This window comes from Microcebus murinus, chromosome 6 (genome assembly GCF_040939455.1).
Source record: "Microcebus murinus isolate Inina chromosome 6, M.murinus_Inina_mat1.0, whole genome shotgun sequence".
NCBI lineage: Eukaryota > Metazoa > Chordata > Mammalia > Primates > Cheirogaleidae > Microcebus > Microcebus murinus.
In genome coordinates, this window is record NC_134109.1 from 38,417,388 (window position 1) to 38,430,937 (window position 13,550).

General features: G+C 40.0%; 1 protein-coding gene across 1 annotated transcript in view; it reads right to left on the minus strand.

The window, feature by feature from the left end:
• Nucleotides 1-13,550, minus strand: part of PRKCH (protein kinase C eta) — a 218,702-nt gene that overhangs the window by 108,325 nt on the left and 96,827 nt on the right. The window lies entirely within an intron of this gene.

A 13,550-nucleotide genomic window follows, 5' to 3' on the forward strand; every position in this document is an offset into this window, starting at 1 on the left:
CCTCAGCCTCCCAAAGTGCTGGGATTATAGTGTGAGTCAACACACATGGCCTGGGACTCTTAACTTTTTCAGGTTAGACCTATGTAAACCCCTGAGATGCTCACTGGCTATATCATGGGCCAATCTCTGTAGCACAGACCATGGGTGTTCCAGGGTTCTGATGCTCGAGGATGTGGTATCAGTTTGACCTCCCTGTCTAGCTGTCTGGGACCTCAGGCCTATCTATGGGCTATCACCGCTGGACAGCGTTTCTCATTATTCTCCTTTAATTCTGGTGTCCCACAACCTAAATGAAGGAACTGCCTATAGCACAGACTGTGAGAGCCCTGCCCAAAAGCAATCAGTACAGAACCACCTCTGTTAACCTGGAATAGGTAGAAATTAACCTGAAATAGGTACAAAGTTCCTTTTCTAACCTCATATTTTTAAAACAGTGTCTTCTAATCCGAAAACTCTGAAAGTTTCACCATTATGTCTTCCAAATAATTATACTAGAATTTCTCCAATGTATGCAGAGACTTGTGACTAATAAAAATAAAGCTCGCTTCCTCGATATTGCTTTCATCGCTGATAACAAGAAAATTTAAGAAATCACGCAAGAATAATTTGCTAATATATTTTAGAACTTGGAAGAAATAGATTTCTAAGATGATTTCAGGTATGTGTTAAGAAGGAAATTATAGAAAAATAAGAAAACACAGAAAAATATTATACTCCTGGGATAGGATGAGGATAATAACACTCTAAAGCTATAAAATGTTCACAGATTTGCAACTTAAGAAATTGAAAGCTCTAGTTGGTAAAAGACACAAAGCAGAAAGTTGAAAGAAACAAACTGGAGGAAAAACAATTTGCAACATGTGACAAAGGAACATGTATGATATGTAGAAATCAATAAGGAAAAACAGATGGACAATCCAGTAAAAATGGGGCAGAGGTTGTGAATAGGCAATTTGTAAAACTGTAGATACAAACAGCCAATAAATGTGCCAAGATGTCCAAGTCTATTCAAGATGGACACATAAGAACCAGAAGCTACATCACATTTTACCTCTTTAATTGGTAAATACTTAAGAGGATTGCTAAAGTGTCCATTTCAAGGAGGTCAAACAGGCACCCCCATTCTGTTGATATAAACAGAGCTCTAGTCCTGGCCTGCCACCCTGCTGTTTTTCTTGCAAAGCCTAAGGGTTTCCATCTAGAAACCAGGTAGTACCACCCTCCTAGGGTTTTTCCAAGGACTGGATCAGGCAACACATTCCAAGTACTTAGCAAAAAGCTATACACGCTGCAGCATTCAAAAAAAAAAAAATGTAGCTATTTCAAGAATACTTTTTTGGAGACCAAATGACAATACCTGTCAACGTTTTAAATGTGTATGTCCTTTTCAGCAGCAATTCAACTTCTAGAAATTTATTTTCTGAAAAAATGCCAGTAAGCAAGAATGTAGGCTATAGAGCTACCAACTGCTACATTCTTTTTAACAGCAAATATTAGAGTCTACACAAGAAATCTCAAAGAACGAAATGCAGAAATAGCCAAAGTGAATTTGGCTAAGGCACCAATGTCTTCAGAGGCCCTAGCACTGCTAAAATTGTACATGTTGCAGTTTTTGTTTTGGAGTGTGCATAATCTTTGGCAAGCTGCCTAATTACTTTCATTCTCAGGTTTCCCATCTGTCTCAAGAAGATAAAATACACCCCTGACCTCAGCCCTATGAGGCTAGTGTCACAGTCAACATTCCTGACAAGTTCTTAAAACCTTGGATAACGATTGCATACGAACAGAAGTTACTATACTACATGGTTCTCTTCCACCATACTTTCAGAGATCATTTGGTAAGCACAAAGTGAACAGATTTTAATGTTCCTTTGTTAGGAGATGATAAAATTAGGCTAATGGAATCACCTTTTATTACCAGCCTGAGACCCAGCTTAATACTGGCCAAAGCAAAACTTGTATTGAATTACATAACACTTATCATTCCTAGATGCAAATTAAATTCTCCCTGGGGGTCTAATTGCCAAGAACTTACTTCTTTAATCTCTTAATACTATAAAGATTGGTTAAAAGGCCAGCTCACTTGCATTTTTAATATTTCATGAATTGAATCCTATTTTTCTTTTCCTCGGTAGCTTTTGCCGCAGCAGTAGCATGACCTATGAATTTTCCAGTCCATTCCTCATAACCAGAGGATTTAAGAAAAAGCTGCTCGTAGCTGTCCACCACGCCAGGCATATAGTGCCACCTTTGCTCTTGCTTTTGGCCGTTTCTGGAACAGCCTTCCCTCTTTAGTAATTTAGACTAAATTACTAGCTTAGACTAGTAATTTAGACTTTATCTGTCTGCCTCAGAACCTGAGTGGCCTCCCCCAAATCCTGACACCAGGTGAAATGCTCCTCCCTTCTGGTTCCACAGCAGCCTGGGAGGGCACCTCAGTCACGACCTGGGGACTGTGTCTCTTTCCCCTCTGTCCCAGGTGCCTCCCATGCATCTCAAACCTGGTCATGGACAAACTTCAATTTTCCCTTTTCTGTATTCTTTTGCACGTGTGCCTCTTTCTTTTAAAAAAGCAAACACATGTAGTCACACACACACACACACACACACAGACACCTGGAAATGTGTAAGACATGTGATCACATAAGAACTCTGGGGACCCCATGGCTTGCAATGGCTTTCACCATCACCACTCTCTGGACTGATGCCATGAAGAGGAAGAAAGGGCTCTCCAACTGCTCTGTTCACCTGCCTACAAACCCCACTTCACAATCCGTGGAAGGAGCTTCCTCATTGTTTGCACCCGCCTCCTGTTCACTTAAGACCGAGTCAAAAGGATTAAAAAAAAAAAAAAAAAAAACCAAACTCTTGAATCCTTTTGTGCCTTAAACCAATCAGGGCTTTGAGAAATCTCTCAGATCGTACTTTTGTCAGACATGTCAGGCAACCCTAACTTGCTTTGCAGCCAAAACTTGCATCACCACTTCTGTCTGGCTGCTGAGGTGCCCAGTGCCTCTAAGTAAATAGGAAGCTGGCTCTGTGCCCCAGCACGGAAATTCACATTCCATTCTCCAGAGCTGGGGGCAGGCCTGGAGCCCGCATCTGTCTCACCGGGGGTTGGTTTTGAAAAGCCATCTGTGGACAGGGTGCAGAGTAATTATGTCAAGTACGATGAAGATTAACTATTCTGAACTAAAATTCTATCTCCTCAAACCTGACTGTCATCCCACATGCTCACTTTGAGAACTTTAGAATGTGCAAGTGACTAGGAGTCACCAAACAACTGGGGTGGGGGCAGTTTTCACAGTAAGTCACGCTGGTCTGAAACCTGTGTTGGTTATGTGAGGCTTTTGCGGAGGAGGAGTATATCTCAGAAGCTTCTGTAAAAGTGTCTTAACTTTATCTCAAGAAGTAGAAAATACTTCACCCTCTTTAGTTTTTTGCTCTACCTGTCTGAATTTAAAGTTTTATGTTCTAGCAGCAAAAATATGTATTCGAAAGTACTTCTAAAACATTCCAATGTGGAGCAAAACCATGGATACTAACTCCTGATTTTCAAGTGATTGTAAGCAAACTAAATAAGAGAGAAAAAAAATTTATAGCATGGTACTTTTTAGTTTCCAGAATTACTGACATAAAATTGATAAAGGAAATAACTTTGATTCAGTATAAAATATGACTTAACTCTTAAGTTGAATGTGCCTAATAGCAAAGGTGCTGTGGTTCACTAAGACCTGTGGCTTGTTGTTAAAGGGTTATGCTGAGGAGGCTGAACAGCCTTTCTACACAACAATGGACAGGAGAGTGCGGCTGCTGAGGGCATGGGATCTGGAGCCCAGGGTGTGAATGCTGCTTCTCCCCCTGAGAAGCTGGGTGACCTTGGGCAAGCTGTTTAACATCCTATGCCTCAGTTTCCTCATCCATAGAATCTAAGGAGTATGTTCCTCACAGGGCCATTTTGAGGACTCGATGAGTTTGACATGGAAAATGTCGGGCACCAGGACATGACCGCTTGCAGCCTCTCTGTGGTTCTGCATGACCCCGGCCGGTGAGTTGGAGGACACACTGCTGGGGCCAGCCCCATGGTAGAGCCGCAGGGCTCGCTGTACAGCTGCTGGGCCCCACGTGCTGGAATGCCATCAAGCCCTTGTGCAGCCATCAGGCCCACGTGCTGATGTCTGCTGTCTGGGCTGCACTGAGGGCTCTGCCGCCTCCGTCATCCGGCTGCGCTGCTCGCATGATCCTGATTGGGTAATTTTTGAATCCCACTGTTGCTGATTGGATGTTAAAACTTGTTGCTGATTGGATGTTAAAGCTTGATGTTGATTGGACGGTTTTTGAGCCCTACCAAAGGTATAAAAGCAGGTGGAGAACAAGGAAGGGGGGAGAAGATCAGAAGACGAGAAGAGAGCGCTAACACTGGCTGGGTTGAGCCTGCCGGAAGAATAAAGGCTGCTCCCTGACTCTTCCTGTGCTGCTTGGTTCTTTCCCCGGTCAAGAGATGTAACACTAGCTGTATACTTGCCACAACAAGTTAAAGTCAATAAAGATGACATAATTAGAAAAGTACCTGGCAGGTAGTAACTGTTACCTATTATATTAATAATTGCTGTTAAATCCCTTACTTCATACTACCATAGCATTTTTAGGAATAGGAAGGATTTTCAATTGTCTAATTATCTAGAAGAGGAATGAATACTTAGGAAGTCAATACCTAGAGAAGCTAACATACTCAAAATTCATCTAGCTAGCTTGTGCCAGAACTCGCCCTAGAATCTTCCACTCGAATTTATCCCAGGGCTCTATGAATGACACCACATTGCACTGTGTCCTTTATTAACAGTGGTCTCCTGGTATCCCTGGAAAGTAATACATTTTCTGGTGAGGAGAAAGCAACTAACAGGAAGGTTAAGTGAGGTCTAGCAGCCAATGCTAGAAGGGAGGACACCAGACTTTGTTTACTATTGTTGAAATACCAATACTATCAAGCATCTTTTTTTCTTCTTCCTGAGATATTTACTTTATCATTTGTGCACATGGGAGGGAACAACTGTGAGAAAAACAGGAAAACCTTAGAGTTAACCAAAAGTTACTAGTCAATAAAGAACCAGAACATATTATACTGTTTATATCTCCAAAATATATCCCTGGAAGGTAATGAGATAAGGTAGCAAGAGAATTTTGTTCAATGTTATCAAACACTGAATAAGCAACTTTCAGCTCACCAAACTATTTGCATAAGGAATGATGCATAAAAAAATAAACATAGATGATCCTTGTCTGAGATAATAGTGACCAAAACAGAAAGACTAGGACAGGAATTAAGCAAATACATAAATGACTATTTACAAGAGCACATCACCAGTGGATGAGAGTGAAGTTAGGCGTGGAGTCAAAAGGGAATCCCAGGAGTCGCATATCTAGTCCTCTGGTTAATTAAGATTTCAAGATGAGCAGATATTTGGAAAAGAGAAAGGAGAACTGGGGAACCAGGATAGGGAGAGGGTTCTGGGGAATTTGTGCCAATACCAGTGACAAAGGCTGCAACAAAAGGTTTTTGTCTTTTAAAATGGCAGCAAAGGCCCCCTAAATGGCACTAGGTAGTACAGAATCTTCTGCGTTTCTTGAAAAGAGCTTAACCATATATGACTCAGAGGTATTTCCAAACTCAGAGTGATCAGACTCACTGTATTATGAGACCCAATGCTACAGGAGATAGACACAGGTGCTTCTAGGGATCTGGCTCTCTCCGAGGAGCCTACACAAACCCCTACCATCCTGCAAGCTAATGAGATGGCAAAAGGAGGAGAGGAAAAGGATTTGTTACTAGACTGACACTCTTGAGCAGGACTCATGGCTCAGAGCACTCATGAAAGCCGAGCCCTTTCTCACCCAGCACTCCAGCCTCCTCTGCCAGCAAGAAGGTGATCACAACTCCTGCATGTGACCACCTGAAACAAAATTCCATTAATAGCCACAGGAAAAGCCTCTTACCACATCATTAGGAGACAGTACTGACCTCCCATCTTTCTCTCAACATCGTCTTCCCTTTTTCACCTCTGGGATCTATACAAACTCCAAAGTACAAACTCTCCCCTTCTCACGTCCTTGGAAGAAAGGGGCCTGGGCTACAACAGGAGCACCTGGTTCCTCTCTCTACAATTCTCTTTCTTAGTCTCCTTCATTGACCCTTCTCTTCCTCCCAGTCTCTAAAAATGTCTATGTCTCCAAGCTCACTACACACCATCCTCTGGTCTTTCTGGATGTTTGTTCATCTCTAGAAACCATATACATTCTCTTGACGTCTAGAAATTCCCTGTATACTGAGGACTCCAAAAATACAGCTCTAGCTCTGGCTTCTTGCTGCTAGATTTATTTCTAAGTAGCTTCTCAGCATCTCTTCGAGACATCCACGAACCACCTAAAAAGTGACATTCGTTGAGCTAAACCTCCTTCCCCACCTTTTCAATCCACTCTTCTTCCTAGATAATAGTGCCACTATCCTTGGAGCCATACAAACAGCCTTAGAGATGTCTTCAGATCCTTCTTCTCTTGCTTTGCTTATCCTTGTTCTAGTCTCTCTACACCTGTCTGCATTTGGATTCCCATAGGAACAGAATTTGAGACAAGGACTTCAGTTGCAAGTAGCTTATTTGGGAAGTAATCCCTGGAAGCACCAGGGGATTAGAGAAGTGAGATAGAGATGGAAGGAAATCCGTAAGAAGTATATTACTGAGCAGTTTTCCAGTGTGGGCAACTGAGGCGCAATCCCTTTGGGGGATTTCAAGTTGGTAGAACATCCTAGGGAGAGAGAAACTGGCATCTATATCCTCTGGCACCGCTATGGCTGCTTCGGGGGGAAGGAGGACATTAACTCCCAGCATTTCCAGCTTCCTTTTGCAGGCTGAGAGGAAGTATGGGCAGGGCATCCATAGCACCTGCTATCGTAATGTATTTATACTTACCCTGGTCCTGATTTCTTCTTGATTTTTAACTGCCATATATATTTTCTGTAAGCTTCTTCAAGCTCTTTGTAGAACAAGGCGAAGTATAATTAGAAAGTTTTTACAGTAATAACCTTCAGCTATTATTGTGGCTACTCCTTTCTGCACTCATAATTTCACAATGGAAATTTCGTCCTGTCTCTTATTATCAATCTCAAGAATCCTATAGTCCCTCCCACAAAAATGTTAAGAATTCCTACTCTCTTACTATGATTCTACAGATATTTCATTTTCCTCCATTGATTTCATCCATAAATAGATTTCCATTTGCCATGTCTTCATTCTTTTTTTTTTTTTTTAAGACAGTCTTTCATTGTCACACTGGCTAGAGAGCAGTGGCATCATCATAGTTCACTGCAACCTCAAACTCCTGGGCTCAAGGGATCCTCCTGCTTCAATGCCTGAGCACTTTTTCTATTTTCAGTACAGACAGGGTCTTGCTCTTGCTCAGGCTGGTCTCAAACTCCTGAGCTCAAGTGATCCTCCCTGCCTCAGCCTCCCAGAGTGCTAGGACTACAGGCATGAGCCACCAAGCCCAGCCCATTCTTCGTTTCCTAAAGAGGAAAAATTAAACATTCCTCCATGGATCATCACCACTAGGTTTCAGGATGATGAGTAAAAGTGTTTCTGTTTTATCATCTTTGGTTTGGGTCACCTGGAGGTGCATTATCTTGGAGGTACATTATCTATCTTGGAGGTGCACTATCATTACTCTGTTATCCTATCTGAGAAGATACCTCAAAATGGTATTATCGTCAGCTCCAAGCTTAAGTTAGATTATGCATCTTGGTTTTATATGCTTGAAAATGTAAGCGTTTTCCAATTATTTGTTGTTTTGTCCTTCATGACTAAATTTACTTGGGAAGAAAATGTCCCATTCATGAGCCCCTTTTCTCCTGATAACCTTTATGATAAATGTACAGTAGGTATAATGTAAGGAAACAACGTTGCCTGAACATAATCTTAGCTGCCAGAGCACAGGCAACATGTAAGATCTCTCTTTTTGCTCTTGAGTTGTCCTTGTTTATAAAGATGATATGATGATCACTATGGAAAATGTAAATGACACAGAAAATGATAAAGAAGAGATCCTTTTTAAAAATCATCTTAAATCTGACTATACAAATAATCACTGAATATCTTGATGAACACACCAAATATACATTACATAGACATACAGTCTTAAATTAATGGTGTCATACTCTGTGTGTTGCTTTACCAACTACTTTCCACCCAAAACACCTTTCCATATCTTTTTAAAAGTTACTGTTTCTATTCTTACAGCAATTAATACTACAGTTACTGTTTAATTGCCATATTTTATAAAATAAGTATACATCACAACTTAAAAGTAAGCTAAGAGCATAAGCAGATCATCCCTGTGAAAGTGGAGCTTCTCTGTTTGAAATCTGTGTATTTTTCTCATTCACTTGAGGCTTAGGGACTGCCCTTTCCACCCCCACCCCAGCCTGTAACAAGCCTAGGTTGGTCTTCCTTCCTCACAAAAAAGATTCTTATACAAACAACCTGTCCAACCAGAATCTTTTCCAGATAAACATGTGTTTCCTGCTGAGACCTAAAAGAATCCTGCCCTTTAGTTTGCCTTATTCCATTTCCCTTTCAATTTTTTTCCATCTTATCCACCAGTAGATTTTTAAGGCCCTTTCCAAGCTTTGGTTTCATGATCTTAGGAAAACTTTAAAGGATATTAACCAGGAGGAGTATGACGCCTAATCATTTCTTTCTTCAACTATGGGGCTAGAATGAAAGCAATGCTGCCTCCCTCATGTTGCTAATTCAACACGGTTTTTAAAACTGCTATACCGTTGCTCATTGTAAACAGACTAATTCAAAACCCAACAATGAAGGTAAACTACCTTATCACACAGCCAAATTTCCTGCAACACTAATAGGAGAGCTTTGAACCTCAGCCACCTTTTTATTTCGATAATTCAAAAAAAAAAAAGTTAGGGAGACAGCTGCTTTAATCAAATGTCATTTACATCATATGGTCACTCCCTGTCAGAAGCTAACAACTTAGAAGCTTATTATCTTGGCTGCCAGGTTGGTTTTGTTTGTTTTTTGACAAATGCATTATGCCTTAAACAAACAAAATTTAAAAGAGATGAAGAAATTAAACTTGTTCGTTTATTTAAAAAAAAAGCCAAACCTTTGTTTATAAACAGTTGGTTTATAAAAGTTTGTTTAAAAACAGTATAAACAAAGGTTTGGTAGTGATGGGGATTAACCTCTAAGGAAAGAATTTTGGGTCTGCAATAAATTCCCTCCTCTAGGATCCAGTTTGTTATCCCTTTCTTACTAAAAAGAGAACATTCCACTAGTCAAAGACAAATGGATTCTCTTTTCTTAAAATCCATTGAAAGGGTTCTTACCCTGTTATCATAGTAACCCAGTCTTATCCTTAAGTAAGAGTCTACACTTTTAGGAAAAGTAGAGATGTATATAAGAATATCCCAAATCACTGGGCAAGGAGTAAAAAATGCCTTCATTTCCTGGAGATTTGGGTACCAGCTCAACACACCATATTAACATAAATCTGGATATTTTAGTTTTAACTCAGAGGTTTATCGTAATTTAGTAAGAACAGTCTAAAGACACAACACAGTTCAATAAACTTCAAGGGTTCCCACTGAAAAGCAAAGAGCAATAGGCCTCTCGGCCCTAAGTTGTCATTTGATTCACAAATCACTTCTGGGGCAATGAGGTATTTTGCCCCATTTTTGGCACCAGAGCAGACCATCTTTTGCTATGACCCTGGTCCCAGAATAGGCTCTAAGGACACCTAACCACTTCCTTCCTTCTCCATCATGTGCTTATTCAGTTGACAGAGTTTGAACGCTTAGTAAATTCTGGACACTGTGATGGGAAGGAGGGGTACAGTGGTGAACAGGACACAGCAACGCCTTCAACACATGAGCACCTAGTGCCAGAGACAGACTCTGCATGGCTGTTACCACATGCAGCAAAGAGGTCCACGGGAGCATGGCAGGGCAGGAGGCCTAACCAGATGTGGGGGGATCAAGAGTGGCTTCTCTGAAGAATGACAATACAGCTAGGAGTCAGTGAAGGCTTCAGACAAGCGAAAGAGAGATGGAGCAGGAAAAATGGAAAAGAGGGTTGCAAGAAAAATCAACAGTAAGTATCAATGCCCAGAGTTGACAGAAGATAAAGGTTCAAGGAATTCCTGACATTCACTTTCTGACCTAGTCACCTTAACACCTAGTACCTGCATTGTCATCAAATACTTCCCAAATGTCTACTTAATAGGGATAAAAACAGCAGGCAGTAGGGGAAGAGCACTCAAATCAGTATGCTGGGATGCAGGAAGAAACCACTGGACCTTGAATTTGTTTCTCATCTTCATTTCAGTTTTGTGGATATTTTATAGTGTTTATAACATATACAGTACTATATATATAATTTATAAGGAAATATACATTTCTTTGGAGTGCATGTCCAATAATTACTCACTGAGAACTGCATGATCAAAAAGGTTGAGACCACTGATCTAGATGTGATCAGTGAAATACGCTATAAAGGGATAAAAAGTGTCAAGCACCAAAGCTAAGTGTCATCTACAGGTTTTATAGGGGTAAAGGGCAGGAAAAGATCCCCAAGGGCTAGGGAAGTCAGGAAAAGCTCCATGATGGAAGAGTAGAACTTAGACCAAGATAAAGAGAGAAGTCTGGGAAGGACATTCTATCCAGGGAGAATGACATAAGCCCAGGCATATCAGTGCTAGGGAACAACTAGAAAACCAACTTCTCTAATACAAAGGTTTCCCAAAGGGTAACAGGACAGGTGCTGGGGAGACGTCTACAGGGTAATAGGACAGGTACTGGCTTGAGGACAAAAGGGAGCAGGACAAAGGGGCATCTTTAGTATCAGGCTAAGAAACTGTCACCTTGTGGGCGGCAGGGTCCCTGGGAAAGTCCTGTATTCCTCTGTGCCTAGAGGCAGGCTTTTCTGGAATGGACAGACAAAGCTGAGCCAAGTGGTGGTCAGTGAGGTTCCTTCTAACTCTTAAGGATCTATGTTTCCAGTGAAGCTAGCTTTCAAGAACGAGGACAAAATAAAGATATTTCAGAAAACTGAGATAGGTCACCACCAAATACCTTCACTAAGTGAACTTAAGGATGTACTTTAAGGAGGTGGAAAATGATCCTCAGAGGAAGGTCTGAATGTCATAAGAAAATGGTGAGTTATAAGAATTATAAACATGTGGGTACATATAAACAGATAATGGATGGAATAAGTACATGTGTCTAATTAATGGAGTTCCAAAAGAAAAATGTAAAAACTAAAATATCAAACAATATAGGCCAGGAGGAAGGGAAGTACCATTAAAAGCATTCTATAACATGATCCTTATATTGCTGGGTAGGAGGGTAAAGTGGTGGCTAACCTTAGATTTCGTTACACAAACATATATGTTAAAATTCCAAAATATAACCACTTAAAAAAAAGAAGTTATATCTTACAAACCAGTAGAGGTGGGGAAAATGGAATGGGCAGAGACAGTGGTGGAGTGAATCTCAACCAACTTTTTAAAAAGGAAATCTAACTACTTGCTGTTTTATAAGACATAAACCTAACACATACGTAGAAAAAAAGTAGAAAGTAAATGAAGGAGAGAAGATGGAAGGCAAATACTAACCAAAAGAGATGCAATCTAGCCACATCAATGTCAGAAAAAATATACTGTAAGAGAGATAATATTACTAGACATAAGAAGTGACCATATAATGAGGTTTGTTTTGTAAGAATATAGCAGTATTATATTTGCATATATTTAATAGCATAGCTTTAAAATAAACTAATAAACAATATTTACTCATTATGTAAACATTGTTCTCTGTAGAGCTGAGTAGTATGGTAGGATTACATTCCCTTCTCTAGGTGTCCAGTCTGGGCCACTCTAAAGAAAATATTCCAAATGGCAAGCTCAAACACATTCTTTATTCTTTTATTACATCAGTTGTTCAAAACTATTAATATACCATGGCTGGCATCTGCTTTCCATTAATGGAGATACGCTTTCATTTCTCTTGGGTAAATGCTTGTGAGAAGAATTACTGGGTCACAGGGTAGATGTATGGTTAAGTCTGGAAGAAACTCCAAGACCATTTTTCAAAGTGGTTGTACCACTCTGCACTCCTATCAATTATATGAAAACTTCTAGCACTCCACAGTCTCACCAACATTTAGTATTCTTGGCCTTTTTCCTTTTAGTCATTCTAGCGGTATCTCCTTGTGGTCTTAATTTGCATTTCCCTAATGCCTAAAATTGCTGAGCATGTTTTTGTATGCTTCTTGGCCATTCACATTTCTTCTTTTGAGAAAATGTCTATTCAAATACTTTGTGCATTTTTTTAAAAAAAAACTGGGCTGCCTTTCATTTGAACCATGACTTTCTTGTATAGGTATTTATTTGAGGGGACACAGCTAGCTACTGTTTTTCCTGTTGAGAAAAAAAACACAACATAGGTCTCTACTACTGATTCCGTGGAATTTACCTGAAAACTTTACAGGGGATGAGGGGAATAAAACCTATACTTGTGTTTTTAAAAGCCCATGTGTATAATATTATTCTGGCCATCAGATGGAGGGAAATCACACTTCCACCAAGTTTTTATATCGTATCTAGCTGATTAACATTATCTAGTTAAATTTTCATAAGATAATCCAAGTAATGCTTATTCTACTTTCTCTCTATTTATAATTCCTAGTACACACAGACTTTTCATTTTCCTGGCTTCTTTAAGATAAGTCCTACTAACCTCATTGTCCAGTTCTTTATTAACTGAAACAGATTTGATTTTAGCTGCTGTGACTTGTCACCTATGGCATCATCCCCAGGACAAACATCTTAGGATTCCCCGAGGCTCTGAAAACAATGGGTGTGAATGTTCCCTTTCTTCATTTGAAAGTAGTGTACTTATTGTACAGACTGATTTTTTTTTAAAAAATTCCTCAAATCCATCTTTGATCACAAAGATCAAAAACAGAAGATGACTGCGTGCTCTCTAACTGCAAAGCATGTGTAAACGTTCACCATTGTCCTTGAGAAACAGAGGGTTGACTCAGTCTGCAGAGGTTTCTATTTGAGCTGTTGCCCAAAGCTTACAAATTGGTTCCTTAACACGAACACAGCAATCCTGATGAAAGAGGACTAAAAATCTGTGCTCTTTTCTGGCCTTCCAGCCTGCTTTTCCTCAGTTTCTTATTTGTATTAAATGAGGGGTAGCAGCCAGTTTCACTTGCCTGTAAGGAATGAAGCCCTTCATGTTTGTTTCCCTCTATTTCCCGGATCAACAGAAACTCAGGTGAAACTGTAGGAGTCTCTAAAACAATTAAGAGATACTCCATTCTTGCTTTAATTTCACTTCCCTTAAGAACTTATTCTAAACCTTTGGCCTTGAATGTGCAACACAGGATAATGGTGAAATGTGAACTATGGCATTCAGAATTTCTTAAACCAACTAAACAAAAAAGGATAAAACTATATTTACTGAAAGTTTGCTC